At 41.8% G+C, this 22,321-nt stretch overlaps 2 long non-coding RNA genes across 2 annotated transcripts in view; both read right to left on the reverse strand.

Annotated features, from left to right (window-relative positions):
* Window positions 1–22,321, reverse strand: part of LOC111938296 (uncharacterized) — a 172,566-nt gene that overhangs the window by 47,236 nt on the left and 103,009 nt on the right. The gene's annotated exons all lie outside the window — the stretch shown is intronic.
* On the reverse strand, window positions 6,455–8,344 carry LOC147650181 (uncharacterized). The gene is made up of 2 exons (XR_015277047.1): window positions 8,231–8,344; window positions 6,455–8,153 (listed from the first exon to the last, which is right to left on the reverse strand). It is a non-coding gene; the product is annotated as an uncharacterized LOC147650181 (long non-coding RNA).

Raw genomic sequence — 22,321 nt, forward strand, 5'->3', positions numbered from 1 at the left:
CTGGATATCCCCAGTTTCTGGACTCTTGTGTCACAGGCATTTCTCTGGACACAACACAACTATGGGCACTGTTCTGATTAAGTTTTTAGTTAAGCAGTGACAGGCTTACCCTCTCAGATGGCCTTCCAAGAGGATGTTCCCTCGAGGCACACAAGTCCTGGTGCCCTGCTCATACCTGGACACCCAGAACAACTGCACATGTACCCAGCTCTGGCAAAAGTCAGAACCAGGTCAATCTTTTACCTGAAAAGCAGATACTGGGAACTGGAAGTGTTGTTCTCTGTTATCTTACACAGTCATGTACAGAGCAAATTTCAAAGCTCACCAGAGTGCTCATTAGGTGCATATGGCGTGGTCACAAATGGCTGTGCCACCTGTGATGCTGGAGAACCCAACCTGTAGCTTCAATTTTCAAAGCCACTAGTTGGTGACCACAGCAGGCAGGGATCACTTCTGGTGTTTTACACAGCCAGTGAGAACAGGCAAATTTTCCTGGCATCTCCTTGAAGAGGCTTGGAAACAGAAGGCCTGAACCTCATTCAATGGTTACTGGATAAGCACATGTTGTTGTCCTTGATGATGATTATACTTTATGTTGTGCTGGTTACCAGTGCTCCAAGGCAAGGTCCCTGTGGAAACAGACTTTTTTTGTGAAAAATCTTGGCTGATATGAAAAAATATTTAGTATGAGAGAAAGCCAGTGCGATGGGTTTTCCTACTGCAGTACACACAGCTGCAGGCTGGGATTTGAGAACTACAAGGTCAACATCTTTGAACATCTTTCTACACTCAAGCCCAAAACAGTAACTCAGGTCAAAGACCACCACAAGTGGCATAAAGAGGTTCTGCTGCAACACAGCCCTCTCTCCATCCTTGGGCCAACCCATGTTTCCTCTCCCATTAGACTACCACCAGGATATTTTTGAATTCCTGGCTGATGGGGACCAGGGTTGGTGCAAGGACAGGAGGTTCCTGACATGCAGGATGCTCTGCTCCTGCTCTTAAACACTGCCATCTCCTGGGGCAGGGGAGGCAGCACAGCCCCTCCTCTTCATCAGCGAGCTGTTAATTGCAAACCAGGCTTTGTATCACCTCCGTGGGCATCAGCAGCTCCAGCAAGCAGTGGGACCTCAAGCCAGACAGAGCCAGCCGCTAAACCAGAGAGCATTTGGAAAGGACACTTGCTTTGTGTCTCCCAGCAAGATCTGCCTTCCACCGCTATGCTTGCTGAAAGGATATTTTTCAAGGCCATCTGAAGCATGGTGCCATACAATTTCATGCAGTTTTAGCAAAGTGTGTGTATTTAGTGCACTGTGCAAATGAGTGCAAGAGGAGGCTCCTTAAAGTTCACACCTCAGGGAAAAATGGAAAAATAATTTTCACTTGATCCCAGGCTCCTCCACAAGTATTCCTCCCAAACCATCTATATCTCTGTTGGTAAAACCCTTCACACCATGTTTTATCTTATTGCTAAAAATAAATCACTTGTAAATTGTTTTATAAATTATGTATAAGAAGAGACCTCATAGTCTAAGATGTGCTACCAGTGTATTCTACGTGATGAAAAAAAAAAATGTAAAAGGATCTCCAAGGGTGGGAGGGGGAAGGGAAGGGAGCACTTTTATAAATAATATATTCAGTGGTCAAAGAAAGTTATCACCTTTTATGAAGTGTTTGGGATTCATTATGCATAAAAAGTGCAGCACTGCTTCAAGTGTGCACAATATCAGGATGTGATTATTAAGCATTACAGCCACCAACTAAGTGATTATTGGTGTCATCATTTGTTTATCTAACCAAAACCTAGACTGCCACCTCTCATCAGTGGAAACAAACAGCTGATGTGTTTGACTAGTGCCAAAGGAACTCTGTCGATTATTCCCAGAGAGATGATGTCCCCATCATTGTGGGTTTCATTTGGTATTCATTGTAATAGCGCTGATCCTAATGAATTCATTTGGTATTCATGTGGATGTCACATGTATTTCCAGAGATGTTCCGCTGTAATTTAGCATGGGTTAATGGACACCTCTGTTAAAGTGTTATTGAAAGTTTGACATTCAAATAACCCAGTTTAAAAATCAGACAAACCTAGATATTAAAGCTGAAGGGAGGAGGGGGGGAAGGGGACTGGTGCGAGAGGCAAGACAGAAATGCCAGGCTGAGACAGGAACCCTCATCTGCCTTCTGCCAAGGGAACCCTGTCCTATCCCTTCCTCTTTCCTTCTGCTCCCAGCTAACCAAAAGCAGAGCTTTGGCTATTTTAGAGACTTTGTGACAGGGCCTCTTTTCCATGCCTGGCCCAGATCTCCTGTCAGGGTTAGCTGGCCAGTTCCTCACCTGCCAAACTCTGCACAGGGGAGGGGAGAGCCTTTGGGGGCACACAGAGCCACAGGCAGGGCTAGACAGCACTTCTGCTTGCCCTGACAGACTGGGCACGGAGGCTTGGACCCAGCAACTCCAAATGCATCACTGGGATCCAGGGGAGAGGTTGAAATGAGCGGTGTTTTTATTTCCCACATTTTGAAATATTGAAGCTGATTTTTCTTGCTTTGCAAGTTCAGAGAAGTGTTGATAAGGATGTCTGGATTAACCCAGAAACTGGCAGCAAATACAGTGTCCTATGAACTAAACGTGCTATGGAACAGTGCAATTCCCTGGGCACTTTCAAGGAGCTCAAACCACTTATCCCTGCATTGCAAAAAATCTTGGGATGCCACAGAGATTCACATCAGAAAGAAATAATAGCCAGAGAGTCTTAAAAAAAATATAAAAATATAATTTTCTCTTTTTCTAACAGTTTATTCCACAGGATGTTGACAATGAGGAGGCCAACCCTTCAAGGTAGAGTCCCACAAGTGCTTTTAAGGACTCATCAGACACTGAATTTATAATATTCAGGATATGCCAACAATGGAATATATGATGAGAAACTAGCAGTGTAAAGGTTTTGCTCACATTCACTTGGGATGACCTGCATGGATAGCAAGAATTTGACCAAAGGGAAAGTTTGAATTGGTGAGGAATGCAACAAGCCCAGACCTGATAAAATCTCAGTACCACACCACACCACCACATTATAACCACACATGCAACCCATATACAGTAATTGTTTATATTAAACACAGAGCCAGCGTACCACATGCTTGGGAAACATAATCATCACTTAAACTGATATTTCCCCAACCATGAAATAAATTGTAAGCCACAGAATAAATTGATTTTTTTCCTGCATTGTAGTAACACCACTTGGCTCCACCCCTGCTAATGCAGCCCCGTTGTTTCCATGACAAGCTGAGCATTTGGGATACTAGAAACCCAAGTACAATATCCATCCTGCAAAATACGTGAGCCTGTGGTAAACCCAGAGGTTTGAAATGCCACTTGTTGCTCAGCCTTCTGGCTTTTGTTGAGTACTTCCATTATGCAACACTCACAGCAAAGAAAACTTCATCCTAGCATGGATTTTATATGTTCCTGCCTGCAGATTAAATTGCCAGCTATAACACAGCATGTGCTGTTTGTGGCTGTTTTCCTAAATGCTACTTTGGGAACAAAACACACAGATGCCTGATGTAAACTAACCTCCTCCTGTTTTCCCTGCAAAGGTTGAAATTCAACCCTGTGCAGAGGTTCTCCACAAGCCTATTTATTAAATCCCACTGAAATGCCCCAAACCGGAGTTAATTGGGATTTAAGTGCTATGTAACTTTATGAAGGCCCATTAAACAGCTCTGACCTTTGTTATCTCTGTGGTTTCATCTGCACATTTTTGCTTGCTTTTGTGATAAAATCCCTTATTTTGTGTTCCACCATGTGCCATCAATATCTCTTTGGGTACATCAGGGCTGAAATGCTCACTCTGGTAAGTCAGTGGCAAAATTCCCATTGACCATAGGAAGGGGGAGGCTTTTGCCTGACCAGGTCAGGCACCTGCCACTACCTACAGAAGTTCTCAGACGTCGAGGGGGTGAGGTCTGGTTGGTTAAGAATTGCACAGACAACAAACTCCCTCACAGCTACATCCACAAAAAAGGGAATTCTCTCTCCAAAAGAAAAGGAAAGCAAGGTTAATAGGTAGGTTTTGAGAAAAGAATGAAGCTTTTCTAAGCAAAGCTGAGGTTTGCATGAATTGGAGATAACTTGCTTTGTGGCCAGCCCCAGACTGCCAAAGTTTCCCAGGGAAAAAATAAGGACTGTCAGAAACATCATTAACTTCTACTCTTAATTGCAAAGGATACATTGTACATTAGGTAAGACCTTACTATTTGGGAACTTAATGCTAAATTCTTGGCCTTTACCCCATTTCTGCTCTATCTTGCATTGTAAGAAGAAATTGTACAGCTTGATGTAGCAATAAATAATTTTCATAAGTTTTATTGCAATGCTATGTGCCACTAATGGACAATTTGGTACTATTCTCAAGCAAGGGCAGCAGGCTGAATCACAAAGCAGCTGTTAGTGTTTCATTAGAAGCAAAAGTCCCTTCCCTACTCCATTTCAAACACCAGTCACTTTTCTTTGATCATCTCTCATCTCTCACCAAACGATGGGGAGACCCAGCTCTTCCTACCCAATAGTAATGGTCTCTCAGTCTCCAGCCCTTGCAAAAAGCTGTGTAATTGGGCACTGCTCTGCTGAGGTGCTTTAATACAGCCATGGCTCCTGACCTCCAGCCAGCAGGAGCAAAGAAAAGCCCTTGCCCAGATTCATCTGGAGTGGCTGCACGCCGGCTGAACCTCTCTCATCTGCATTTTTCCTCGAGATTAATGAGCAACAGGGAAGGTCCCTAAACTTAAATGAGCTGGAATAAAACTCTGAAATAAGCCTTGCCTATTAGAGATGGTGTTGGAAAGAGGTTTTCAGGGAAGGCCTTTCCCTGGGAGCAATCATCACAAGGGAGGCAGTTGTTTAGCTCTGGTTCAGGAGCACAGTTGAGATCCAGCAGGTTCCACATCCATCCCTGTTTCCTGCTTGCCACATGCCCTCTTTATCCCTTTACATCTCTGCTGTGGATTCTCAGAGATACTGACTGTACTGTAATACTTCAAATTTTGAAAAATTTGACATCCTAACTTTTTACAGAGTCTCAGGTAGCTGCAAAGACCTCAAGATGATGAAAACAAACCAAACAAAAGCATACAGCCTATTTTCTATTGCTTTCAGATCATACAAACTCAGGGGTACAATCAAATCAACTTTTTTTCAGTGTAAATCTGAAGTGAAAAAATTCTTCTGTAGTTATAGATTTCAGTTCATTAAATGAAATTTAAGATTTCTGATTCCAAAAGCATAGGATGCAGAAAACCCACAAAAAAAAATTTAAAATTTCTGCTTAAAACTTTTCCCTCGTGAAATCAGAAGCATCAAATGAATGAAAAGATGACTGTGGGAAAAAGGAGAGAAGAGGTTTATTATGAATATATTTGGTTTAGATAGAGCTCATAAGAATTCTGCTATAAAAACTAAACAAATTCAGTTCCAAAGTAAAGAAATTCACTTCCACTGTTCTTTGGAAGACCCAGCATGTTGTGGGTCTCTGTTGAACTTCAGGCTGTAAGTTTGCAGGAAAACTAGAATTCATGCTCAAAGTGCAATTGCAAAAAACACAAAACAAGAAAGTGCACGACCAATGTTCTCTCCAATGATTTATCACTCATGCCAGCACTGCAGCCGTATTTTAGAGCTAAATCTACACTCCTGTCATAGGATTTACTTTTTAGAATACAAATAGCCAAAATCAATTGAAGGAATAGGGTGGATTTTCTAAATTAACCAGCTGTAATGCACCATGTCATCATCCCACATGACACTGCAGCAAGTTACCCTGTGCAAGGCGTCCCGAGGATGCTCTGAGAGAGGGAGAGATTTATTGATACAAGCACAGCCCTAATCAGTGCCCCCTGTCTGTGCTATATTTAGCACAAGTGCCAAACCAGCAGAGATGGAGAGCAGATGCAAACTGAGATCAATGGAAACACAGTGACCTGGGACATGACAGGCTGCTCTGAATCACACTGAGCCACTCTGAGCACCTGCGTGTCTTAACTCCCTGGGGATTTAACGTGCTCCCACACTTACTGAGGGTAGTGGGTTGAAGGGCCAGTTTAAAGGCTGGCACAAGATTGTAAAAATCAGCTCAGCTGGGCAGCCCCTCATCACACCATGACCATACAGCAAAGTATTTTTTGTAGCAGGAAGAGAGAGAGATCTGCCACAGTCCAACTTCATTCTCTCACAGGCACTACATGAGCAGAGCAGCCCCTCCTTTCCCCCCTGATCTGAAGAGAAGAGACTCAGCACCACCCTCATTTTTGCATCCTTTCTTCTTATCAGAGGTTTCACATCAGCTGGAGGCTTTTCTTTTTGGGCAAAGTTTGAAACACAGCAATAAACTGCACTTTCTAACAACACACCCCCAATACCCTGTTCCAAGTCAATAACATACTTTAAATTCTTAAAAATCTATACGCCCAGCTTTATTATGAAATAACCCAGTGACAGTACTGGGAACACGATACAGAAACTGAAAAAGGCACTTGGTTTGTAGAAATTAGATTTACAAGAGGCACTGTCAGAGGGGCTACCTGCACTTTCTGCTCTGGGGGCCTGCAGGGCTGTGTCCCACCCAGAGCTGTATCCCACCTGAGCTGCTCCTGCAGGAGGACAGGGCTGCAGAGGGTGTGGCACAGCTGATTTTGGGAACCAGCTGCAGGTCTGTCAACTGGAGGGAGCTGATCTGAGCCTACTTAAAACCAGATTATTGAGCTATAGTCCACAAACTATAATGAGACTTGGAACAAGTCAACTGCCACACTTCTCTCAGTGTATCTCATTTAACCATGAAATACAAGAGCTAGGCCATCTGAATTCATGTTCACATACTTAAAAAGTTTGGAACAAGCCCTCAGCTTGTTTGATGCATGTTTTTGGCAGCAGATCTCTTCCATCCCATTCATTTTAAATTTAGACTATGCATGTTAACCTTGTCTGATACCTTTGAAATAATTATATAAATAAGTACTCCTGTCTATGCCTCACATGCAAAAACATTCATTATTTTTGGTTCCCTTTGGGCCAGATCCAGAGGTCTTCAAATCAACAGGAGCTTTTCATTTATGTCCAAGGGCCTTGGATCAAGCCTTTAATTATAATTGCATTTCCCCTTTAAATGCAGGACCCTCTCATTTCCCCTGCAGGTTTCTGCTAGCAACTCTAGGATCCAACACAAGGCTCTCTTAGCACCTGATTAAATATTAATCCAGAGGTGGGGGACTCTCTCTTTTATGATCCTTTCCCTAGAAGCTCCTATTAGTAAATCACAGTTCAGCACAAGAGGAAATGTGGCCATTCCATTATCCTCTGTTCACGAAGGGGCATTAATTCTTAATAAACTGGCCTGATTATAATAATACTCGAAGGATGCAAAATAAGGAATAGACAGGTTTACATCCATGTCCAGGATTAAACACATGTATGCTGCTGGGAGGAGAGGTGGGGAGGGAAGGGCAGAGAGAGGAGGGAGGGATATTAACTGTAACTTGAATTCTCAGCACAAGAGTGACAGTGGGCTGGTAAGTTTTTCTGTGCCTCGTTCACAATGTTTGCTTCTAAAAGAAAAGGAAAATAAAACTAAGCTTTTGCTTTTTTAATATGAAGCAGGGCAGCCCTCCTCCTAAGAAGTGGCGACTATCAGATACAGCATTTCAGACTTCAAGGGAGGCAGTTTTCAAAGATTTGAGATAAAGCCCTGTATTATCCTCTCAAATGCTGGGTACCATACACAGCTCTGTTAAATATAAGGGCCAAGTTCAAAAAGAGAGATGAGACTACTTCAATATTCTTACAGCAGCATTCCAAGCCTTTTGCTGGTTGGCAGGCAGAGATCCTGGGCAAGGACCATGCTGCATGCCACTGGTTTGTTCTTGCTGTCAGCCTGGGCTGCTGTGATAGCAGCCTCTTTCAAGTGCAATTCCCCACGGCTGCAAGCAGTGCTGGAAGGTCTCTGGGGCAAGCCACTGCAACAAGTTATGGCACAGGAATCACTGCATCCTCTTCTGAGGTCTTGCAACAGCCTTTTTTAATACTACCAAGCAGCAGGGATTTGCATGAAGTGTGCCACATTCCACAAGGCCCTTCACATCCCTGCCAAACTGAATGAAAACTTGTAAGACCCCCCAGACACCTTTGTTAGATGCTGCTGAAATGCAGGAGGCACATCAACACTTACCAGCTGGTCCATGTGGACTGTGAGAGCTTAAAGCACTCCTGGAAGAGCAGCCCAGAGCAGCCTGGGTGTGTTAATGCAGCTCACCTGCCTCCAGCCCCCTGCTGCCTTCCTGCCCTTTATTTTGGGGAAGGAAACAAGCTGACCAGTGTGCCCTGGCAGCGTGACACAATTCATGGCATTGTGTAGCTGGTAAAAGAGGTGGCTTGGTGAAGAAAATGGCTTTATACCCATGCCTGCAATACAGGCGTGCTTGAAGGAAAGAGGAAATGTGAATCCAAGCTTTCCCCATCCAGTGCCAGATCCCAGCCAGTCCTCATCTCCTGGTGGCTTTCCCACCAAATTGTTTCAATATGCAAGAAGTTTGGACTTGAACGTGTTCTCATGCTTGGAAAATGATATATAGGCAGGGCCATCAATGAGAACAGCCCTCAGATGTTATCATAGAGGAGAGCCATTCCTCTGACATGAGTGGTAGTGATGGTCCTGGCTGATTAGAGCAGTTAAAACTTTACAGCACACCGTAGAGAGAGGCTGTTACAGCCTCCAAGGATGGACATGCAGCTTCTCACATGCAATTTCCACATTCAGCTGCTCCCAAGAGCATTATTATCTTTTTACTGTAGTGACCAAACCATGCAATTCCTCAAATCCTTTCCAAATGTTAATGAAATCAAATAAACTATCATACACTTCAGGGAATTGTACAGAAATAGCAAGCATTTAAGAGGAACCAAACACAGGCAAACCTCTCTGGAATCAACTCTTTAAATATGGGAAAGGCAGGATCCACTTCTTATATGGGGAAAGCCTGAGGCTGTTTTAAATTTTGAAATAAATTTTGATAGGTATGTAAGAGAGATCAATTATAATGCAAAGGTATTTGAAGCTTTTGATGCCTAGTTATTATCTACTTGTACCAGACCTAAACTCAGAGTTTAAGCCAGAGGTTTTCAGTGTTTCCACAGAAGCTTAAGCAATGGCTGTGGTTTAACTGGGCAGGCAGTGGAACACCCCACAGCTGCTCACTCCCTCACTCCCAGTGGGATGGAGGAGAAAATCCAAAAAAATAAGGTGGGGTGAGATAAAGACAGTTTAATAGGAGAGGAAAGGAAGGAAAAATAATAACAGAATGACAAAAGAACATACAAAAGAAGTGATGCACAGTGCAATTACTTGCCACTCCCTGAGCAGTGGCCACCTCCCTGTTTATAGGTTGACATGAAGTAAGTCCTACAGTCTGGGACAGCCCTTTGGTCAGCTGGAATCAGCTGTCCCCTCCCAGCTTGTTGTGTCCCCCATCCCCTCACTGCCAGGACAGCGTGAGAAGATGAAAAGTTCTTGATTTCATACAAGCACAACTCAGCAACACCTAAACACCAACCCCTTTCTCATCCCAAATCCAAACCCCAGCACTGCACCAGCTGCTGGGAAGAAAATTTTCTCCCCCAGCTGAAACCAAGACAGGAACATCACAGGCACACAAATTTAAATATAAATAGAGCTTCCTGGTCACCAAAGGCACTGAAGTGAGAAACCTAAAAAACTCTAAGGTAGACATTCAGTATATTACTTAATTTCAAGACATCTTTAATGCTGAAAAATGCCTGATGTTTAAATAATATCATTATTAAATAACAGTTTAAAACTTGTTTTAAACCTTTTTTTCCTATTATTTTTCTTTGAGCCGTAATAATTACTACGTGTAGAATCCTTTCCTATTCTTTTGGGTATCTCTAGAAAATATACTCCCATTTAAGTCACAGCTGAAGTGAAGGAAGAAGGGAAGTATCTGGAACAGGATTATAATTGATCTATAAATGCAGGGCCTCATTTAACAGCCCCTGAGCAGTGGTACCACCCACCAAACCCCTCTTGTTTCTCAGGATGTTCAGTTCACACCAAAGCTGAACCATTTCAGAGTTTCAGCTGCTCTGTGGAGCAGTGGCAGCAGTGTGACTGTAACAGATCTATTTGAGCCCTCTGGAGGTTGGTGCCAAAGGCTTTGGCTCCCTGTATTTAAGCTGGACTGGGTTTAAACTGCCACTCTGCAGTCGTTTTCCAGAGCTGTGCAGACTTATCCATCTGCTTTCCCCAGGGAAGATACACAGCCAACACACACACAACACAAAGACCAGAACAACCGTGGGCCTTGAACAATCACCAAAAAAAAAAGGCTGGGTTTTTTTTTCCTCCATTTTTTTATTTCTTATCCATTCTGGGGCCAGTCACCATCTGTAACTGTTGCTGACTAAAACAATGCAGTTTTGAGGTATGAAGGGACCTGCTGTTCAGCAGCACAGAAAAAGATGCTGTGAACTACCTGAGCAAAGCCCAAAACCCAGTAAAGTCACCACAACTTAGCTCTGAAGGCATCTTCTCATTCTTTTCAGTGAACCCTGAAGCCTGATAAAGCACCACAGCGGTCTCTCCAACCCACCCACTCCTGGTGTAGAAAAAGCAGTTTGATGGTGTCTGCTGCCCTTTTCTGGGTACTTTTACATAACTTAAGTGGTCCCTTTAAAAGATCACATCTATTACACCACCAGCATCAAGACTATTGCTGAATTCCACATCCCTGGTCTGAAGGATTAAAACAGTGACTACTGCAGTGAGTTTTCACGTTCCTCATCTCACACTCTATTCAACATCTCATAAATAGCATTGGAAGAATTCCACTGAAATTACAAATAAACAGAGATTTTGCTCCACTCCAAAAAGATAACTGTTCTATCACCAGCACTCCACACTTACAGAGAGGGAAATCTGGGAACACACCACACCTGGGTTCAGTGGAGGACTAGTGCCCTCTTTTGATGTCAGTTTTACCCAAAGACTAATTAAGATTTCGTTTTATTGCTGTACCTGCAAGACATTTTTCATTTCCCCATATGCTACACTTGGAATAACAATAATTAACACCTGAATTTGTTTTACCTGACAGGATCAGGAAAATTGCTAAACATTTGAGATAAAACAACACTAAAGTATTTGTAAATCAGCTTCAAAGCCATTAAGGTATGGCAACTCTGACAGGTGCAGAGCTGCTAATGGCTTTGTCTGAAAAATTACAGAATCCATGGGGAGTTTTGCCTTTGCTTCCAAGGGGCTGAATCAGGCCAGCAGGGATGAATGGAAATCACTTGGTATCAGGTATGGACAACACCTGACCTCTGGAAGGAAGAGAAGGAGCAAATGGAGCCAAGATATTCATGTTCTGCACGTGCCTGAGAAGTCACACAAGCTCTCAAGCTAAGCCATGAGCAACTTCCAACACATTTCACATAAACCCCAGGCACCTGAATTATTTCATACTGTTTATAGGTACTCAGAACCAAATTTAACTTCCAGTTGAAGTATCTTTCTATAATCAGCATTAATATGATTGCTTGTTATGTCCTTAGTGAGGGCTCAGATGTTCACTCTGCCTTGTTATGCAAAAGGCAAAATCTCCTTCATTAATGTAAAACTGCACCTTCTGCTATACTTTGGTGGTTGTGAAATATTTAGACACACAGAAGGATGAATTAAAAGTTTACAATGTAGAACAAATTTATGTTTCCCTGTAGTCTGAAGGATGTTCTCAACAGACTTTTCAGTAAGTGATTTTAGAAAAAGACAATTTTGTAAAAAAAGTCACTAAAAAAACTCCCAACTAAAACAAAAAAAAAAAAAACCATATTAAAAAGGAAGCAATGCTTAAACCACGACCCCACATCTCTGTTCTCTGGCAGCAAATTGAGCTGGACAGGTTCTACTAAGATTTCCTCTGGCAACACAGTTTCATACCAATTTTAATGGTCTCAGAATCTCATGGGAAGTTCTTTGGTAGAGCTGAATGTACCAGGACTCTGCCATTTCATTATGGTTACTTGTACTAAAACTAAACACTTACTCAGAACAGTCCTGGAAACATGAAAAGACAATGTCAAGTGACATGACAGAATTTAAAATAAAAATTGGAGATGTGAAAATTCAAGCTTTAGCTATACAAATATGAATTATGTAAACATACAGGCCTTTCTTGGCTTTCTGTATGGCAGGGTACAGTGTATCACACTCAGTAGTTTGCAGAGTATTTAATAAAAATATCAAATAAATTTCCTGTGACTATATATTCTAACCATATTTATACACCATGGATTTGCTTCATTCATCAACTTTTCACTGGTGAAAACAAGAAGAAATCCTTTTAAAAGGGAGTGAGAAGAGTTAATCAAAGCCATAGCATTCTCTGTTTCTTTCCTGATCACGTAGACAGTGACCAAAAATAGAGCAAGCGCGTTAGCATCACTCGTGTCTTCTTGCTAATTGGCGTGTTTTAGATGCAGATGTTCTTCACTTCCAGAAGCTGATTTTTTTTTTTTTTTTTTATTTTTTTTTTTTAGGAGTACAAAATGTGCTGGTTTGGCACTTCTGAACCCAATGAAACTTTGAATTGCTGTGCTGAAATAAGTATCAGACACCAGTAAGAAGCAGCGGGTTTATTTTCCATCATCTCATCCTGTGAGGATCTAAACTCTCCCAAATTCTAAACACCAGTGTGAGATACCAGACACTGAGATGAGCACATTGGAAACCTCTCTGCTCATACCACAAACAAGCAAACCAAGATTCCTCTTCCACCCCATGAAAACCAGTGCTTTAAAAATTGATAATCAAAAGTGTATTGGATCTAACAGCCACACCCTGCTCACACCACATGGCATGGGACAGCTGTGGCAGATTTTGAAAGACCAGGTTTGTTTTCAGGAGGCATCCCCAGAATCAGACACTTATCTATCTCACCTCTCTGAAACTTCTGTAGTTGCAATGCTTCCAGTATTTCCAGCCAGAGCTGAGTTTAAGTCAGGTGTTTTAGCATACTATATACAAACACCAGTGAATCAAATAGAAACCTGTGAACATCTTGTTCTAGCAAGAGATAAACTGAGAGCCAAACAAACCACACTTTCATCCAATTCAGTTTTTACATCAGCCTGAAATTTACAGACATTGCTGCAATATAATAATATTGTAATAGAGAATAAACCCCTTTCAATAGAGAATAAACCCCTTTCTTTTCTGCTAGACATTTCATGCACTACAAACACTTAGGCTCACACTTCTGCCTGTCAGTAGCATGCTCAAAGTGACTTAAATCAGACCCTCTAAAGTGTGGACACAGCTACTTAAATATGCAAATGAATTGACTTTGCACATCTAGACAGAATTTGTGCTTGTAGGTCAGTTATTCAGTGCAAGTAGGTACAAGGCAGAAAAATATCCATTTGTAGGTGAAAATGATCACTGTTCATTTTTGAAGTCTGACTCAGGTAAAAGGCTGAGAACTTCAGCTGCACCCTGTAAAGATAAACTACTCTTGTGCAATGCAAAGGGTAATGCTACGTACAGTGTGGGTAGTCACTAAGGTAAAAGAGGAGAGGGCTTTCAAAATTCAAGTAGGACATCAAAAGCCTTTCAGATTCATTCTAAGATGAAAGGAAAAGAGTTGAAGAGCAATAAGCAAGCTGATATTTCATTAAAAAGCTAATACCAAGTTGTATGCATTCTGAAGTTCATGAGAAACGTTAATTACAATTGCTACTGGCAACAGATCATTCAGAAAAACACACATATAGTTCATATGGAATACAAATACAGCTTCTAATCTTCAGATTGACATAGAGGGAACACTTTAATCATATGACTTGCAAGTACAATCAGAACCTCCTGATTTCTATGCTTTTAAACCCAAAGGGAGAGCTGGATGCTTAGGTAACCAACTGCCTGCAGAAAACACTCAATACATTTATGCACCCACCAAATTAGACATGGAAATTATATCCAAATTGCACAAAAAGCTGTAATCCAGATTCAGATCTCCTCTTTGGAAATGCCAGCGAGGATTTCACTTTCCAAAGCATCTCACAGCTCCCATTCAGTTCAATTGTAATCAGTTATGCTCAGGACTTTGCAAAACAACGTGATCACCACTGAAAATGCTTTCAAAACTCTGTCCTTTGTACTACATTTATTCTATATGTTGAATTATATGCCATAAAGTGGCTCTGTCAGGCATTCAGAGCACAGCTGTGATGAGCAAGAGCCCATGATTAATTCTGTCCTTGCTCTTCATAAACTATTTGTCTTGTCTAATTAGGAAAAAAACACAATAGAAGTTACAAACATTTTCACCATTTCCAATTGGCCGTCAAAAACACAAGAGAAGCCAAGTCGCCTTTCATGAGTTGTGATGAATAATGTATAGAAAGACAAAGTCTCAAAGTTTACCCCATTTTGTATTACATTGTTCCCATTGCCTTCCTCCACACCATTTCTATTTTTCAAAAACTTCTGAAAGCCACAGCAGCATCACTACATGGACCTTTATTAAACTTACAGAAACCACTTTTTAGCTTTTTTCTCCATTTTTTAGCTATTTTTCCCCTGTCACAGGCATCAGCTCAGCCCCCAAAGTCCAGTTTTGCAGAATTCACTGAAAAACCAATACAAGAAAATTGTCTCAAAACCTAAACTCTCTTAAATGTAGAACAAATACAATGTGCAAACATAGCAATGTCTTTACAAGTGCAAGCAATCACCAGAATTCAGCACAGGGGTAACTTTGCCACTTTTGGAACAACCAGGAACAGCTCAGCAGGACAAGGATACAGCAAACCCTGGCTGGGAGCATCCCTGGCCACTTTTTCCTGGGGTGCATTAGACCACCCTTAGCACACCCAGGCTCTCTGAGGAATCCCAGTAACTCCCTCCAGTATCTGATACTGGAGATAATGTGCATATCTTGCATTTTCCATATCTTTATCACCCACCATAGTGACAAAACTGGAATAAAACAAGCACATTTTCAATGATACCCATTCTGCCAGACACTGCCTAAAGAAACCACAGGGAAAAGCATTAAATCTGTAAGCCCTGAGACATACTCAGATTTCTATGAGTATTTTATAATGTATATAGAAGTCTGAGATATTTTTATTTGTCATTAAGCTGCCTGAACACGGCAATCTTTGTCTGCTGTGAAGAGGAGTCCCAAATGTTCCCGGAATTTCAGATGGTTGGACCTGGGACATTTGCTCAGCTCCTTAAGGAAGTCAGGACAAGTTGCCAAGTCTGGATCCTGACCCGCAGTTTCAATACAAACAAACAAAAATGTCCAGGATGTTTCAAATAACGTGCATCCTTTGTTAAGGGAGGAAAAAGGAGACTTGAAAAAGTCTGATTTCACTTTCAGAGCCCAGGCAGCATCAGGGACTGCTCAGGCTCAGCCGCTGGACCACGCTCACAGCAGCATCACAGGTCTCTGAGCCTCACACAGCTCTTCCAGGTGAATTGCACCAGTCATTTGGGCTGGCAGGCTGGTGGAGAACACGTTTGGAGGCAGAGCTGGCACGGATTAGAGCAGCAGAGAGCTTTGCTGTGACTTTCTGTGGAGCACGGGGTGAAATGTGCGCCGGAGCCGCTCGCTCGCATCAGAGAGCGGCAGCCATCTGCTGGCAGGCAGCCTGCAGGAGGGCAGGCACCAGGGCTTTCCCAAACCTCAGCATTCCCAAACACATGAAAGAGACACCTTGGTGCTCCCTGGAGCAGCCAGCTCCGCTTCACTGAAATGAAATCCTTGAAACGCGCACCGGAGATAAATGTAGCTGGGAAAATGCGCTCTCAAAAAAGTAGGAAAATATCGTAAACGTCATCAAACAGCCCTGGAGAACGGGATCTAAAGTCACAAGTCATTTTTTGGAATTCTCAGTCTTATCTAAAGAAAGATTGCCATGTCTTTAATCTACAGACGAAAAGGAGCCAGCTGTACATCTGAAAATCAGCTGCGTATTGATCCCGCTGCCGTTAATATTCATGAAGGTGTATCGTCAGACTGGAGATTTTAACACAGTGCCCCCGGACTCTAAATCAATTCCCATTGATTTCAATTGGCTTCTCCCATCCACGCATCGACCTTACCCCTCCCTTGGAAACATGCTCTCAAGGTCCTTTGAAACACACTTGCTGTATAATGAACTCTGAAGGATTGCATGTGCTCACTGGCATCTTCTTTCCTTCTCCACCCGTGGAGCTTTCGAGGGGCGGACACCACTCTCTGCTTTTATATGAGCATTTGAAAATTTGAACCTACGTCCCACAGAGCTCCCATCAGTTCCTAGAAGCCAGGATAAACTCCTCCTTTTCATTTAGATTTGTCTGAAAAGTTCAAGGCTAATGCAGTCATCTAACAAAATTTTGTTTCTTGACGCTGCCTGCTTTGGGGAGAAATACACACTGAAGTGTTCCTGGTTTCTGTTTGTCAGACTTTTGGGTAGTACAGCTAAAGCAGGTTTACAGGAGTGGCAGAGTCCCTGAAAATGCTGGGCTCTTGAGTCTGACCTTGCTCCCTGCTGAATTTTCTAGCACCTGACATTTGAGTCTATTCAGGGTGAGTTATGAGGAGTTAAGGAAACTCAGCAAATAAGCTGATATACACCAAAACTTCTATCTCCATTAGGAGTTTATAACAAATGTAATCATTATTTCACTTCAACACGCAAAGGGATTGGCTATCCACTCTTCCAGTTGTATCTCAGGTGAAAAATTGACAGAATATTTTAAAATCAGACATTTTTCTATCAAAACAGTTTTCTAAGCTTTTATTTGTTCAATTGATAAAAAGAAAAGAGCAGAAATACTAGCAGTACTTAAGCATATGTAACTACTGGAAGGTTTAGCTGATATTTCAACAATAGTCCCTGTGTGAGCACAGGGCTGGCTCTCAGCTGCATTTACCAGAGCAATTTTACCACACTGGGCCAAGAGGACAACACTGCATATCCAATTGATTAAAAATTCAGTTGGAAACATTCAGGATGTTCTTCCTGCATTCGACTACCCTCCCTTCCCTGATATCAATTACCTGTGTCTTCATCTTATTTGCTCCACATACAGAATTTGAGAATGATGCATTTAGCAGCTATTGAAAAAAATTTTATTTTTTTTTTTTGGTTGAGAATACTGTAATGACCAAATAGCTTTTAAATATTTAAATATATGGCTTTTGCCATATATGTTGAAGTCAAAATATCTGAACTTAATGTAACATTGGTTTCTAGCTGCCCTCAAAAGTCTTTCATATATAAGTGATTGAGTTACACTTTGTCAGATCCAATCAAACAGCAGGATTTCACTTGCATCTTTGAAGCAAAATGAATCAATAATATGCAGGTTTGCAGTGGAAGAGTGACATCTGAGATTCTCCAAATTTCACATCCCCAGCAGGGCTGCCATCCAACCCAAACCAGCAAAACACGGCACCATCATTCCAACAACATATCTATAGTGAGGCTGGAAATTTAGAATAGCCAACACTAATCAGGGTTGTAAAAATAAATATACAAAAGAAAAGCCTGGTTTTCTTCTACAATTGATTTTCCCTCCCAGTCTTGACACTCTACACCAAGGCAATGTAGATGCCAACCCTTTCACGAAGGTTTGTTGTCAATCTCACTCGCTTTCTGTAGTGATATTCCATTTATCACTACACAAAAATCCCATGTCCCTTGAGGAAAGGCCCCTGAGCCCTGCTCTCTGCCTGACAGCACAAAGTCCCACAAAGGCTGTGCCAGGGAAATGATGTGGGCAGGTTCCTCAGCAGCAAGAGCTGGGGCTAAAGAGGACAAACTACAAACTCAGTGAGAGCTGTGTGGGGAAAAGCAGCAACACAAAGGGGGCTGGTTTGATTTCTTAACTCACTTAAGATTCACAGAGTGTCTCTAAATTTGGAGAATATATTTGGATTAGTTCTAAGCACATCAGTCATCTCTCTCCCCAGTCCAGACTGGGGAATGTGACACAAACCCCAACATCAGAGTTTGGTCAGAGCTTCTCAGGCCAAACGTGTTGGTGCTGGTAATCCCAATAGAGTGAGAATTCAGCTCTGGAATCCCAGATCTGCCTCCTACATGTTCCAAAAACCTCTCTGCAAGATGTTGCCGATGCCCCTGCTCCCTTTCACTTCTCCTCAGCACAGGGCAGGCTCCCACTGCCTCCCTCCCTCCCAGAGTTTTCCCTCTCTGCAAGCTCCTTCCTGTCTCCCAGGGGTTTCTCCTATCGCCCTGGCCATCGGAGGAGGCCGGACATGGCTCTGCTGAATGGGAGGAAGGCTCTGCAATTAACGGGATCCTTTGCTGTTCACACAAACACTCAGAATATACAGACAGCTGAAAGGTCAGCCCCAGCCAAGGAGGGCAAATTAAATGGAATACGAGGTGATTATTACAGCCTTTTAACTAATGAGGTGCTGCTCCTCTGGAAAAATAGTCGAGTTTTTTCTTTGGATACTATTGATAGTCTGAATTTTAAAAAAAGCTTTAAATCTATCTAGGAAACCAACCTACAAGCAACACACAAACCAACAGCACAGCCAGTGTCTGAGCAGGACTCAGCTTGGATAAAAGAGGACAAGTTAGAGGATTATTTGCACAATTTGAGGGAATTTCTCTCAGTTATGAATTGTTTTGTTGTTGTTATCTCCAAACACTCACTAAATTTCTTGTTATTAACAGGTTCATTTTATGAAAAATATTATGCTTAGGGCTACTGTGAAAATAAGTTTATAATCTTTATTTAAAGGTAGGTAAAATGGAAAATGTTTGGGAAATTATACACAGACAAACAAGTTTCAGGAAAAGCTCACGTGGTGTGTTTTGTTATCAAATTACCATAAGGCTCATCTCAAAATAGCCCAAACATTCATGACAGTATCTCAAAAAAGCATTGTTTCAGATCATCTACAAAACCAGAAATTTAACAGAGATTTGTTCTGTATAAAATAAACTAGAGTTTAATTGCCATTAAGTGGAATCTGGAAAAACCATCTGTTCTTATTTATACATCAACCACAGCAAGCCACATTCATGTCATCCATCTTCAGAACACTGAAGCATATACTCCAGCTTTGAGGAGATATTTAAGCACCTCTCAAGACTACAGGGGTACAAGCACATACAAAAACTTGCTTCAAGTCAGGCCCTCATCAAATGATTGCTGACATTTATGACTCAAAGAGCTGCAACAACATTAACAGCTCACAGCCTGCACTGGTGGCTACAGCAGGGTCCAGACACGACCAGCCTTCAGCTCAGAGTGTTGCCAAAATTCACTGAGTCAGAGTTTCAGCAAAGAGAGGCGTTGAAAACCAAATTAAAAACAATAAAATGCATTCATTGGAATTCAGCTCAGAATTAATAATGAGACCATTGAAACACCTTGAAGCTGTCATGCTGTGCTTTGGCTGTTAAGCAGCCAAATTCACCAGTGGAATTGCTCATAGAAAATAAATTATTAAGCTTATTCAGCTGAATGTTATGCAACATTTTAAAAGTTGTTTGGAAAATATTATTTTAAAAGGGAAGGCATCAGAAAACCTGTGTTTCTCTGTGCTTCATACAGAGACACAAAGTAGAACAGTATCTTGCCTACCTGCCCACTTAATATGTTATAATTAGAGATGAGGAGGCAGTGTGAACATCTAAGCTAGGTTTGATGGAGGATATTAGCTAGGGCTCATGATCGAGCTCTGGGTGGAGAGACAACTGGGATTTAGAGGCTTCAAATTGCCAAAGGACAAATTTTTACTTGCTGATTTCCCTCAAATCAGGTGTTCTGATGTCCCTTTGCAGATGGCACTTTAAAGAAAACACATTGCAAAGTCAAGATATACCTAAGCATTGCAAACATTTATAGTTTCTATTCTTCTCTTCAATGGAGCCATCTGCAGGTACAGGGGCACAGGTGGCAGTGCCAGCCCTGCCACCTCATCTTCTCCTGACACAAAGCAGAAAACAACCTTCCTGTTGGAGACCCCTCCCTGCTGCTCTGTCTGATCCAGGTGGGACATGCAGAAGGAAGATTCCTGCCTCTGACAGATGCTCCTGGGCTTTGCAGCTCTGCCTCTGTGCCATGACAGATTTTAAATTTTGATAATCCCTTTTTAGCCCTTTCAGACTGAGGCCATAACATGCCACAGCTTAAACAAAACCGGGCCCTGTCGGCCCATGTTCATACAAATAGCCCAAACCAAGATGATTTATTTACAACAGTTAATACAATTGGTAGTAACGACTTTATAGGCAACCTCTAAGTGCAGGCGAGATGAAAAATTTACTAAATTGGAGTATAAAAATTCATAAGAAAATGTACAGAATCAATATTTCATGGGACTTGCTTTACCTTGCCTTACACAAATCTACTCCAGAGCTCACATTAAAATTTAAACCAGCTTCGTGCGACAAGTTCAAATGCTGGGGCTGTTTCATATTAGTTTAACTTCGGAGGGAATTTTTTTTGGTTTGTTTGTTTCATAAATTGGAAAAAAGCACTTAGGGAGCTGCACAGTTTGAGTGCTTGTGTGCTGCTTTTTCTATTTTCCTCCTTTTAAGAATAAACTAATTGCTGACATAAATAGGGAGGACAATGCTCAAAGAAAAGAGACTCTGAAAATACCTTTGTATTCTCTTTAATACAGCAAAGGAGATGAAATCCCTTTGCATTCTCTTTAACACAATGCACAGGGACAATGCCTAGAAACAATACCTGCAGAACACTCACTCCTAAAAGCCCCAAATCTGGGAACAAAGCACAAAAACCACGATCCAGCTCTGTGGTAGGAACAGAAAGCTGTGGGCATGGCTGTGAGGCACAGCTCCACACAACCCAGGAGACCCAAAAACCCAGAGCCAGCCACTTCCTCCTGCTGGAACCTGAGGCTGCTCTGGTGTGCTAAATTATTGCAGGAGGACTGTCCCTTCTGGTTTCACAAAGCTAATTTATTCACATCCACTTCATCAGAAGGACCAAGGCCTCAGAAGAGTGAAAGATCTTTCACTGTAATAGGTTCAGAACCCATCAGCATCATTACCATGGAATCTGTGCAGCCCAGGTTTCATCCCAGGGGTTACTCACAGGCTTGGGGAGGTCCTGTCCTTTGCCTCACCCCTCCTGACCCTCTCTGCATGATTTTGCAGCTTTATGCACCTTTTACCTTGACATAACCCAGCCTTTCCCAAAGAATGAGATTTCTTTCTCTTCGAGGATAACAGAAAGGATTGATTAAAAATCACCTCCTTGATGTTTGCATACGGTTCTCAAATAATAGAAAGGAAGGATGGAGCCCAAATATAAGTGGGGGAGAAATCACCTCCAAGTATATTGTCTGTACCTGTGTACTCATATATATTCTGTTGTGGTTCATGCAAATAATAATAAAAAAAAAAGAAATTAAAAAGTCACAGATGTTTTTGGAGGACACCAAATACACTTGGAAAAATGTACTTGTGCCACTGCACTCTGAAATTCCACAATATTTTCACCAGTTTGAAAATGTGGGGCCAGATTTTCAGTTCAGCTGTGCAACTGCATGTGAAAATGGGATGAATTACATCACCGACTCATTGGAAAAAACACAAGTATTTGCAAAATTTAGGAGAAAAAAAGTAAGTTTAAATACTTTTTCAAACAGATGACCTTTAAAGGGCAATCTCAACTTTTTCTTGTTGACATTATCCTACTGGACCAAAAAAATAAAGAAAAAAAAACTGTAGTCTAGCAGTTATATTACTTTAAAATTACAGTGTTATTAAAGATAATCCTTTCACTGGCACAAACAACTGTCCTAAGAAAATTTAGTGTTCACTTCCTCAAGTTAACAGCAGACTTCAGCATGTTAGCAAAAACTAGTGCTCATTTATTACTTATTATATTGTAATTCATTAAGGTTGTAAGAAATATTTAGATACTTAATTGGCATTTAACAAGATAACTGTAGAGAGTAAATGAGACATTAAATCCTTTTCTAAAATGCCCATTAGGTTTGGGTTGGAAATTAATTGATCTAATTCACTTGCTGTAAACCACTGTGGTCTGTGCCAGTTTGGAACTTTGAGATATTAATGACCCACAAACCCAGAGCTGCTGGATGTCCTCAGCCAGGGTATAATCCTCTGCTCACCTGTATTTGTGATGGCAGTGAACAGAGCAGTAGAAAACATTTATCTGGAGTGGCTGCTGCTCATCCCCTGGCTCTCCATCCAGGATTCTCCCAGGCAC

Source organism: Cyanistes caeruleus, chromosome 16 (assembly GCF_971803275.1).
Source record: "Cyanistes caeruleus chromosome 16, bCyaCae1.hap1.1, whole genome shotgun sequence".
Classification (NCBI taxonomy): domain Eukaryota; kingdom Metazoa; phylum Chordata; class Aves; order Passeriformes; family Paridae; genus Cyanistes; species Cyanistes caeruleus.